Source organism: Sitodiplosis mosellana, unplaced genomic scaffold (assembly GCF_009176505.1).
Source record: "Sitodiplosis mosellana isolate CC-2019 unplaced genomic scaffold, AAFC_SMos_1.0 Smas_scaffold_6197, whole genome shotgun sequence".
NCBI classification, from domain to species: domain Eukaryota; kingdom Metazoa; phylum Arthropoda; class Insecta; order Diptera; family Cecidomyiidae; genus Sitodiplosis; species Sitodiplosis mosellana.
The window spans coordinates 5,088,509-5,100,718 of NW_022601438.1; the positions used below are offsets into that span (position 1 = coordinate 5,088,509).

The 12,210-nt window shown below is 38.9% G+C and overlaps 1 protein-coding gene across 1 annotated transcript in view; it reads left to right on the forward strand.

Annotated features, from left to right (window-relative positions):
* Positions 1-12,210, forward strand: part of LOC129577401 (ecdysone receptor) — a 58,461-nt gene that overhangs the window by 13,519 nt on the left and 32,732 nt on the right. The window lies entirely within an intron of this gene.

Genomic DNA, 12,210 nt, shown 5'->3' on the forward strand with positions numbered 1-12,210 from the left:
TATAGGCTGTAATTAACGAGGCTGATGCTCCGTGCGCGCTCAACCCATTCTTAAAACATCACCAAACGGTATATCGCGAATATTCTGAATGAATTTTTGTTTCTAAGGACATATTTTTAGAAACGCGTTTTTTTTTTGTTCGTTCATTCTATAATTGAAATTTCACAGAATCAAGAGGAAATGCTACTTAAGATGAGAAAGTGGATTTCATGGGAAATTGATGGAATAAGCATTTTTCCGAAAACATTCATCCCTTTTTTTCGGTGCTCATGCCGACTTCAACATCCAAAAAGACGCGGATTGAATCGGATCGAATGCTGAATTTCGTTAAAATGTGGGTGGCTGAACTGAAATATACGTACATTGAAAAGATTTATGGCGCTCTTGTCAATGATCGATCCGAATGCCGTGTGTGTGGGTGTGTGTGTACATGCTATGCAATGAGCATGGTGTTAGCACTACGTGCACCTGGTGTCCATACTCACTCTTACTTCAGCCACACACTTGATTCAGTTCACGAGCACTCTTGTGAATATACACCGAACGGCGCGCACACATCATAAATATGTAAATGTGAAAGGTCTCTCGCTCACCGTATTTTTCACCGAGATGGATAGAGAAAACGGATATTCTTTTGTCTTGATTTTTCCGGAAATTTCAAACTGTATTGAAATAATGAACCAAAATCAGAAAATGATGTGAAAAAAAGACATGAACCGACTGAATGTGAGCAACGACAGCTAAGCAACAACAACAACAACAACAACAAACATGAGCGCATACGAGTGAGTGAATAAATGAGTAATGCGATCAGCAATCGAATTGAATGTGTAGCATCGTAGTTGGTCGCAATGCGATTATGGATCGATGATTTTACCGTGGCGAATTGAAACAGATGACCAAATCACACTTGTGACACATCGCTGTTCATCTCTGTCACTCCGCGAGTTTGTTCACCGCGCGCAAGCAGCGTTGCTGATGGCAATCCAAATGCGAAGGAAAAAAAGAAGAACTAAAGACCAACAACAACGAATGAAATCAAAAAAAAAACATTCAATGCAAATGACATTATATTACGATAAACGCTCGCATATCGGCGACACAACCGTTTAATTACTGGGCGATGTTATATGTTTGCGCGCTCAGCATGCGGTCTGAATGTGAATATTACCGAAAAAGAGCATCTCTCTCGCATTGAAATGCTACCATTTACCTAACATTGATTCGTTATTTTGTCGTTGTTGTCGTAAAAATCAACACAGCAACAACAAAAGCAAACAAAACAAAAGAAATGGTTGCAAACAATGATAATTTCGTACATGAAACGATGCTATTGATTTGTAAACTGTGTATGGAATTGGTATCTGTGGGATGATTCTCGAATTTGCTTTATCATCGCAGCGCAGAGAATCGAAGTATCGGTTCAATAGGTTTCTCATGACCGATCGTGACTCTTTCTTTTGTTTTGTGATGCATTGTGCCGTTGCTGCTGATGCCGTTGAACTAAAAACACAAGCCACCAAATAGAATGGAACCGTACGAGTGTCTCCAGTTGAATGAGCATAAATATGCATAATTATTGGGTTTTTGTTTTTCCCACTTGCAATAGCGTTTGAAAATTGGATCCGTTAAATTTGGCTCATTGAATTGCCCAAAAAAACACACACTCTCTCTCTCTCACACACACACAGAAACCGTTTGTGCTATGATACACATTGTTGATTTAATTCGTGTAATTAAATTTATATTGTCATCAAAAGGGAAGCAACCAGGGTCAATAAACTGACATATAGCCAACGCGCATCCAATTCACCCAGCAATCTATTGCTAGATGAGCAATTTATATAAATTATTTTTCGGCGATATATCAATGGAAATACCGAAATAATTACAAGCCGACGCTTTTCTCTTCGTTTATTTAATTGAGGCAGAGAGATATTGTCTTTGATAAAATGGTACGGTGCGGTGCGGTGCGGTGTGGCGTACTTCGGCCACAGCACGTTTTTTTCTCTCATGGGAACCAACAACCGAACCGATGTTAATTCGTACTTGATCGAGAATATGTCAAACGCAACAGGCCAATTTATTTCGTAATGTGTTTCCATTTTCATCATTGATCCACGTTCGACAGCATTATCCTTAAAACGTTTGGTTGGTAGGCAGCGAGGCAGGCACCCACTCATTCATTTATTCGCTTTCATTTCGCGGTCGTGTGCGTGCATCCAGGCAAATAACATCACAACAACAGCAACGACAAAACAACGGCTCATAATATTTGGCTCAAATGAGTGAAGTTTGGTGTCACAACAAATGTTAAAACAATAGCCGCAAATGAAATTAAAATCAATTCGAGCCGCAAATTTGCCAGTGAATATCTGTTAGGAAATTTTCACTTAATTACATCATCATCAGACGTGATTTCATATCGACCATGGCTTTGTGTTTGGCTGTCATTTTACCGAAGAGGAAAAAAAAAGACGGCGAAAAAAAACGAGAGCGCACACACAAAAAGCGATGGCCTCAATTTGATCCGGGTCCCCAAAAATACAAAGAAATGAACGACAAAAACAACAACGACACAAAATGTTGTCCGCATGCAGAGAATTTAGAACAAAATTTAAATATTTCTACCGAAAAAAAAACAACAACAAAAAAGTCGACGCAATTTTTGGACGGCTTTTGAAATTGGCAGAAATACTCTCAGTGTCAACAAGTAGACAAAAGAGGAAAAAAAGACACACAAAAATGAAAACATCCAAATAAATAACATAATATTTAAATTAACAATTGAGAATTGGAGCATCCAGCAGTTATAATGATATATATTTGACGACCCACAAAAATACGCACTGTGCACATATCTCAAGGGTCCTTTCATGCAAAATCTAATGAAAATTCTATTGAATTTTTCTGTTGAATTTTTGCTGATCTGAAACAAGTAGAATCGCTGTAGGATCCATCATAGTGTGAATGTCACACGATGCGAGCGACAGCGGAGCGCAGACGATCCATTTGAATGCAATCCGTACACACATACAGAGAGAGAGAAGAGGAGAATGATGCATTCGAAATGGAATCAGTGAGGTGACAAGGCCATAGTCACGGTGGCGCTTCTCTTTGCGCGTTAATTTAACATAACTGTGGTAATTTATCGATGTAAACAACAATAACTCATTTCCAGCAAGAGTCTTTTTTGACATATCAATAACACATCACTCGCGCGCGCGCTCCACTTGGCTGCAAAAAGTCTGGATGATATGATTTGTTTGAGCTTGCTGGCCAGCTAGAGATCATTTTGTTGATGCACATCATAGATACGACAAGACAATTACGGATGCAATTGTAATTGCCATCAGGCCGCAACGTGAATTAAAACATGTTCGTCTATTATGCTGTTTTTTTTTCGGCAATTCATAAATGAATACAATTAATGGGGAACTTGCTTTCATGTGTTAATTTTTCTTTGTTACTGTTGTTGCGATGAGAAAGAGGGAGAAAGAGAGCAAAAAAAGTGCACTCCAAGGTGCTTCATATCATCGATATCAATGGCCTCCAAAAAGTTTATGCATGAGAAAGTGTATTATAATGAGCATGACGAGAAAGAGAGCTGTGTGTGTGTGTCTGGTTCGCATTTCAAATTGAAAATAGCTCAGCACACTCAGTGCATAAGCGATAAAAATATTACGTTTTTTTATACATATTTTTGGTCAGTATAAGTAAGCAGTGAAAAATTCTGTCGTTAACTTGAACAAAATTTCGGACGTTAGTCGATTGGATGGTGTATGTTGTTTCTATGTATATGCCTTTTTTGTTATAATTTTGGGGAGATACGCTTAAGTGATTCAATTCAGACACGAAAATGACACGCGCTTGAGCGTTCAACATGCAAAAACATGTCTAGAAAGAGACCACGTTGAGCGGCCGCCTTCGAATTTCGGATACACGGCTATCGAAATAGAAATGATGCACATACACACAGTGTGTATTTACTGCACATTTGAATGCGCCCGCTGATAAAATAATTTTATTCGAATGTTTGATTGCGCGATTAAAAGAGTGCGTGGCCCGATTCATCATCATCATAATCATAATCACAATCATAATAGCAGCGCCGAGCTGTTGATGCGTTTGAGTGTGAGGTATGAATTATCTATTTTATGTCGTTCATTTTACCATTGAATACCTCCTCTACCGAGAGTGCCACATTCTGAACTTGATTTCAATCGCTGCACTCGTCTATATTATTAAATTAAATTATTTGACACACAATGAATGAAGTGAACTGAATGGAAAATGAAAATAACAAAAAGACTGCATCAACTGCAACATTTGCACGGCAACAACAAAAAAGCAGCAGCGGTGACAATAACAGCAGCAGCGAAAAGATATGACAAAAAAAAACTCACACACAACCAAAGAACGTAAGCACACCGCGTAACGTGAGCACAATATGGTGAAAACACCATAGCGAATAGATAACGCAAATGCATATCATAAATGGGGAGATAGTGATCAACAGCAAGAGAGAGAGAGAGAGAATGCGACAATTTACCTGTAGAAAAAAGACACACTAGAAAATAGTGGAAAAAAAACATGAACCTGACTTCGTAGATGCAACTAGCAATTTCGTATGATTGCTTGATTTCATTTGTAGTTTGTTCACAATTTTCCATTTTAAAAATTCCGTTTCGATTGTTATCATTGAGCGGGTGAACGAGCGAGCCAGCAAGATGCCACAACTGTGTGCTAAAGCAATTACCCACTCATGATGGGAATCGTGTAAAATTATGGTGCACTTTGGATTTATGGCACTCTCTTTCTGTCTCCATACATGCACAGCACACACCAAATATGTATAGATGTATATTTATACACGATGGCGATTAACGTCGATAAGTGCATCATCAATCGCTGATACACATGTTTCTATAGAGAACGGAGCTGCCAAGCGCCCGCGCGCACGCTCTCTCTCACTCGCTCTTCCGCTGCCTCACTCTGATTTTTCATACTTGATATTTGTTATTGCCTTTGGTCGATGTCGGTGTCGGTGTCGGTGTCGATGTGCTCGGTAAATCTTTCTTCGTTTGTTCTCTCTCTCTCCTTTTCGGTGTATAGGTTTTCTCACTCGCTTGTTCTAGTTTTTTTTTCTCTCTCTCTCTCTCTCTCTCTCTCTGTATTTTTGATTGCGTCTGATTTGTTTGTTTGTTATTTCAGCGTTCTCTTATCAAAATGCATTAGATTACGTGTAGCAACGGAAATTTCAGGACATTGACATTAAAATGAAAATACTCTCATAAATTAGCAATCTCTGCCAAGAATTTGTGCATGGCGTGTGCAATTTTTTTTCGTTATTTGCGCGCGATTGATGTTTCTGTGTGGGTGATGGCATGCGCGCACACGGCGGTGGCGGCAGCGGCTACTAGAAAAAGAATATCGAGACATTCCTAGCGAATGAGTGAGTGTGAGCAGGGGCGAGCGAGAGAGAGAATGCGATTGTGGTGAGCGCATTTTACCGACGGCAATTTTATTTATTCATTTTATGGGAGTTTGCCCCATAGAATTGAATGAAAATGAGTTTAATTAGCGATTTAGTTCAATCGTTAAGCTATGTTGTATTCTTATTTATTTGAGCTAGACCATAAAGCTAGAGCAAAAAAAAAGAGAATTAAAACAAATTGCCCTGGACACGGGGAAGGAACAACAATAGAAACAAGCCAAGATATCGTACCTATCTGCGATTTCTAGATGAATGCTGCACACTTTTTGACACTTAGTCGAAACATTTAACAGCTGAATAACATGTAAATTAATAGCAATGTTTCGTCTATTTCATAATTGTTTATGGTTTTATTTCACGCGAATTCTGCATAGCCATTTTAAGGGAGTGAATTGCTGCGGAAAGAAAGAGATAGAGAGATAAAGCATGAGTTTACACGGCAACAAATTGTCCTTTCCGTTGAACTGACCGAACGAGTTCGAGTGTGCAGAGAAAACTGAATTCTTTCTCCAATCCATTTAGCCGCTTCCCCATACAAACGACTGCAAGGAATTATCAATAAATTAGCACCAATATAATGATGAAGAAAATAATTGAGAGAGAAAAAGAGAAAAAATGAATCGAGACGCGAAAAGAAATTTGTGAGTGAGTGCACGTGGAACGAAAAAATCCAATTCCTAATATTCTGACACCGATTTACGTCATTTGTTCTGAATAAGTGTGAAATTCGTATATACAAACGAATGGCACGTTTCAAGCATTGCCTTTTCATTTTCTCCTTCGATCCCCCTCTCTCTTTTACTTCATTATTATTATAATGCGGTAATTTTGTGCAATACAAAAATGATCGAACGAAACACGTTATACATTTTATTGATCCGTTTTCAAGTTGTTTAAATACGAATGCGGCAATGGAATATGAAGGAAAAAAGAAAAAAAGAAGAAACAAACCAAACCAACGACGAAAGGATGAGAGAATTGAACGAAAAACGAATAAAACAAAAAATATAATATACGAAAAAGAAACGACCACGCTAAATGGATAAATGGGAAAAGGAAGGGAGGGAGCGAGCGAGTGAGAAAGAGAGAGAGAGCACAAAATTCATTCGAAATGATTTCGATCATATTTTTCGATACAATCAGTGTGTTCGTCACTTCGGTACGCCTAAGGATTTTGTTATTGCGATTCTATATATCAGAGTATTTGTTGTGTTCGTTTATGCATGTGGTGGTGTTTATAGTTTATGGAGGTGCTTATAGTTTGTTGGGTTGATGACTTGTTTTGAAAATGGTAAATGAAATGTGAAAGGTGAAAAAGTTCATTTGCCCACGAATAGAACAAATATATACACACAAAACCAAACTGACAGGCTGTGTCTAACCGAATTCCAAGACTAAGCTGAGCAGACCAACAACAATTGATAAAGAAATAATCGTCGTGAAAATAGCTTCGTTTTTGTTGTTATTTTGCCGCTTATGTATGTGAATGGTGAACTGGACGAAATAAAATGGAACAAAAAGTGGATCTAGATCCACTTTTGTATACGTACAATACATTTACACAAAGTTATGAAACGATGTTATGCGGCATATTCGAGTTAATTATCCAAACGAAATGTGTTTATTTATAATTTTGTTGATGGTGTTATTCTGTGTGGGTGTGGATGTGTGTGTGTGTGTGTGTGTGTGTAAAGGAGCCAGAGTGCGTTGGCACCGTTCAAATACAATTACAACCCGCTTATTTCGATTCCTTTCTCATTGATTATTTAACTGATATTGCAGTCACTATCCTTTCCGCCCCATTTTCAATAGTTATACTACACTACTACACACAGTTCCCAGTAATTTTCCATCGATTTTTCCTTTGGGGATTATTGACGTTTTCCGCTACAACGCGACTCTATTTTTCGATACATAGTGCGCTGTACAACGACGATGAAAAAACGGCAATGTTATTCATTTCCACCGAATAACAACAACAATAACCGAAAAATACATTTGACAAACTTTAAGAACATTTTATGTAAGACTCTGTTGTGTTTAGCAATGGCCATTGGCCGAAATATACAATCGGAAAAATTCCAAGGGAACCATTTGTTTGTTCGCATTGAATTTTTAACGCAGAAATCGTTTGTATTTGATTGCGTTAAATAATGTAGGATTTCGGTCTACCCAATTGTATGAGTGAATGGAATTTGATTTCGATTTGAGTCCTATTTGGACAGACGAACACAAAAAGCAACAATTAAAGTCAATGCACGATTCCCATCTTTTAATCACATCGAACATGTTTCTCGTTCTCCCGCTTCATCGTGTCCACAGCACAAGTACACACAAAACACACAGCAAACAACATACAAATCACCGTCATCAAATAATCAAGTACGCTCATGTGGAATGACTGAAACTTTCCTGTCGAATCATCAACGAATAAATCCAATTGATTGACAGTCAATTTTAGATAAAAATTCAATGGCCATGCGGCAACACAAATACACATCCATCCATACAGTAAGTGTTACTTACATTCAAAAAAAACTTGATAATCATGAAAAAAGAGTGTCAAACCAATAGAAACATGTTCATGATTTCGTAAGAAATTGTCATTCTCATGATGAAGTTAGTGCTTGAATGAAAAAGCACACAATACGAATGGGTTGAATTATCCCCAGCCGGTTATATTATGTTCGGTCCGCGTTGGCGTAACAAACACCAAGGAGTGGGAGAGAGGAAGAGAGGGAGAAAAAGCAAATTTAAATCAATTGTCATTTAAAATTAATCGGTCGAAATTAAGTTTTGGTGTCTTTGGCCGGCTTAACGTCTCATTACAGCTTTATCGCTCGCTTCTTCGCCGCCGAATCATCCATTCGTCGTCGTTGCTCTTTCGTGTGTACAACGGTGGCTGCTCCTTTTCGCCACCGTGTATTATTTATGGTGCAAAACATGGGCCAGGGAGAGAGCGAGAGAGCGAGAGGAGAAATCCAATCATGTGCCAAGTAAAACACCTACGCATAAAACAGCAGCAAAACCAGCATATAACAGCGTCTCGAATCACATATGTGCTTATGCTAGACAGATTTTGTTCAATTATTGAATGCGAGAGAGACGATACAACATGAACATCATTGTGAAAATTACGTATGTTGTCGTACTCTCTATCTATCTCTAGCTCCTTCTTCTCGGCCCATCCGTCGATTTTCCTCAATGTCGTTTTTTCCATTGATATTTCTCGGTGATAAGAGTACATCTATCGTATTATGAGGGAAAAAAAACCAACCGACCGATCGACCGACCGTGTTGTAAAGTTCTTGCGTTTTTCGTTGTTGTTGTTGTTGTTGGTGCTGCTGCTGCTGCTGCCTCGTGCAACGGAAAGCGAATAACGGCATAATGAAAAAAAAAACAGGACCGGGACAGAAATGGTGTATGTACCGTTTGATGTTTCATCGAAATATTTGAATTTGGTACATAAGTGGCTTGTCGCTTATCATACGGCATTCAAGAGTCCAACGTCTCTTGATGCATTTCATTTGTAAAGAGCTTTTTGTTGTTGTACATAGCCGCCCGAAAATGTGGTTGCCAAAATGCGAACCAGAGGTGAAGAGGGATAGAGAGAGAGAGAGAGAGAGAGAGAGAGAGAGAGAGAGAGAGAGAGATAAAGACAGAACGGGGAAGGAAGGGAGGAGGAGATGGCTTATGCTAAGACATGGTATTGCCTTTATGTGTGTACATTCACCAGCATGGAGTAAGTACATGGGGAGTTGGTTGTTTTTTCCTCTTCTTCTTCATGTCTGCTGTGAATGCATTGGAAAAACAGCAGCACCAAACGACGTCAATGGTCGGAAAGCAATAACCGTGATAAAGTATTTCATGCTTGTTTCGTGTACGACGTTTTCCATGTGCCACCGATTATATTTGAATGCGCTCTCTCATTCACTGTCTCTCTCTTTCTCTGATCCAGGTTTTTCGGTTTTTTGGGCCGACCGAGCGACGAGAATGAACACGCCGCGCGTGTGGATCATTTTCCTTTTTTCCGTTCATTTGTTTTGTGTGCGTTTGCCACTTTATGATTTGCATTACTATGCTCTCTTCTAGTTATATGGATATTCCGTTTGTGTGTTCTTATTTCTTGTTTCTTCACTTGCGCTCCATTCTTGGTTGCTGTTTTCGGTTCATTGTGTTTGTGTGCATACCAGTAAACGTCGCCGCAGACGGACATTTCAGCCATCTCTCTTCATCCTTCACACTGACATTTACTTTTTTTCCGCTACAAACACCGCCTGTGTTGATATTTATGCTTTATGCGCTCTTGCAAACGACAAGCAAAACGCTGCAAACCTATAATATTACATGTTAAAAATGCCAAAGTTGGGCGATATAAAAAGCTTCTAAATCGAAAACCACACATATACATACATAGACGAACGTTCTACGAACGAAGATTGACGCGCCGATGTAACCATTTTTACTACTGTTGTTGTTGCTGCTGCTGTTGGCATTGCCGTTATTCGGTCGAATATTTGGGCTTGCAATCGTGCAAGGTTATGCAAGGAGAGTGCGAGAGAAAGAGTGAGGTATTGTAAGTGTGCATGTATTCCGTCAGAACATGCAAATGCTTTCGAACATTTTTCATTGCTGTAATAGCGCATTTGTCTATGCTTTGTCTCGTTGTTCGTGCGTTCTTTTTTTCTTACTCGATATCTTTCTTTGTTGTTATTGGTTGCTTGCTCGCTCGCTTTCTTGTTATTATTTATCTTTAAGCGAACAACGTATAAAAGGCATATGAAAGGCATTTTGCACAAAACTCGTCGACGAAAAATATGTATTGCATTTACATCAACTACAAATGGAATAAATAGAGAGAAGCCGCTCTCGGCGTTTGTCATTTGGTTTGGTTCCGAAAAATTGAAATGTCTGGAGAATTTCCAAATCGTAAATGAGAACGAACATTCGTTTGCATCCATCGCAATTTGAATGGCATTAATGAGTGCACAAAAAAGCGTCCAATGTTTACATTCATTAACACCCGCATATATATACACACAATCTCTCTATCTCTCTCTATCTATCTCTGTTGCTCCGTCAAACTCATTCGTCTCAAGCTGTTTTATCGTTCGAGAACCCATATACTGGGTAGTGTTAATGATATTGTTTTTGTAGTCGGCATCGATGCGAACACGTAAATGACACATGAACAAAATAGATTTATTATCACACAAACAATATTATGCATATGTGTACAATATTCAAATCTATTTAACGCCAGTTTGTGTCTACCGATTCCGAAGGGCGCAGAATGAATGAATGAAAGACGAGAGAGAGAGAGAAAAAACGTTGAAATAAAATAACAACAACAACAACAACAACAACGTCAGCGGCTGCGACGTAACGGCAACCAAAACATTTGGATTAAATGGAAAATGACGAATTTTAAAGCAAAAACACGACGTACTCGAAATTGTTGTACGATGAGAGACTATAATGCGCCGTGGCATCGAAATGTATATATAGAGAGATCGACATATTATGATGACTGTGTGGCTGGAATTGATGTGCATTCGGAGAAGTGTTTGAAATATAAAGAAAAAAAAAACAAAGTAAATAGAGACGAATCGAATCTCTTTCGAATCCAGTCTGTGCACGGATTCCATTTCATTTGACAAAACGAAACATGAATTGAAAACGAAGAAGAACGTGAAGAAAAAAAAAGCAGTAGCAGAGCCCGAAAGAAATGTGCACAACTTTTATGTATCGCCGTCGTCGTCATCATCATCCACATCCACATCCACATCCCTCTCTGGTTTTGCTGTTTGGTTACATTGGCATAACAATCTTTGGGTGTTTATATGCGTCTGCTGCCATGAGCTTTGTTTCACGTTCTAGGCAGCGCGACGCGTTTCTGTTTACGAAATGATTTTCGGTCTGGTGTGTATCGTATGTAAGTGTGTGTCTGTGTATATGCTACCGAGTTCCTAATACCTATGCATATAGATATGCAGAAATCTATATCGGGCAAATCGTCTGTCTACGGCTAACATGCTTATAGAATAAGTATACGTTTGTGTCTATTGATAGCGCTTCGTCTAAATGCTTCACACACACACACACACACAACGGAGACGGAATTAACATCGCATTTCATTATATGCAGTATGCTGTTGCTGCTGCTGCGGCTAATGTGTAATGTTTGCGATCTCACACAGGCCATGATGATGTGATTGTATTGGCCGTTTGCTGTCTCAAACGCTCTTTCTTTCGTTCTCAAAAGAAGGGATAAAATGTTCAGCCGTTTTGCACTGCATGCTATTACGTCAAATTATTCATTTTTTTGCTCGCTTCCTTCGCCATTTATCCATGCATTTTGCATTCATCGCGACGTTTTCATTTCTTTTCACAACCTTTCAGACCGCTACCCTGTTCTTTATTAATGGTTTTTTTCTCGTCTTTTTCTCTACTTCTAGTTGTGATGTGTTTTTTTCTTCATTCGTTTCTGTTTTTTTTGCAAGCGTCCTGCATTCGCCATTGTTCTCGATCTCTTCCGCTCATTGTCGTCGTCATCGTTGCCGCTGCCTTTTATCCAAAGTGTGTATGCGAAAATATTTAATGAAAAGCGGTTACGTTACCAAACGAAGGCAAGGACATGCAGCGAATGCGATGTGTGTTCTACAATATGAGTGTGTTTTTTTCTTCATTCTTTCATGCGAAAATCATTTTGT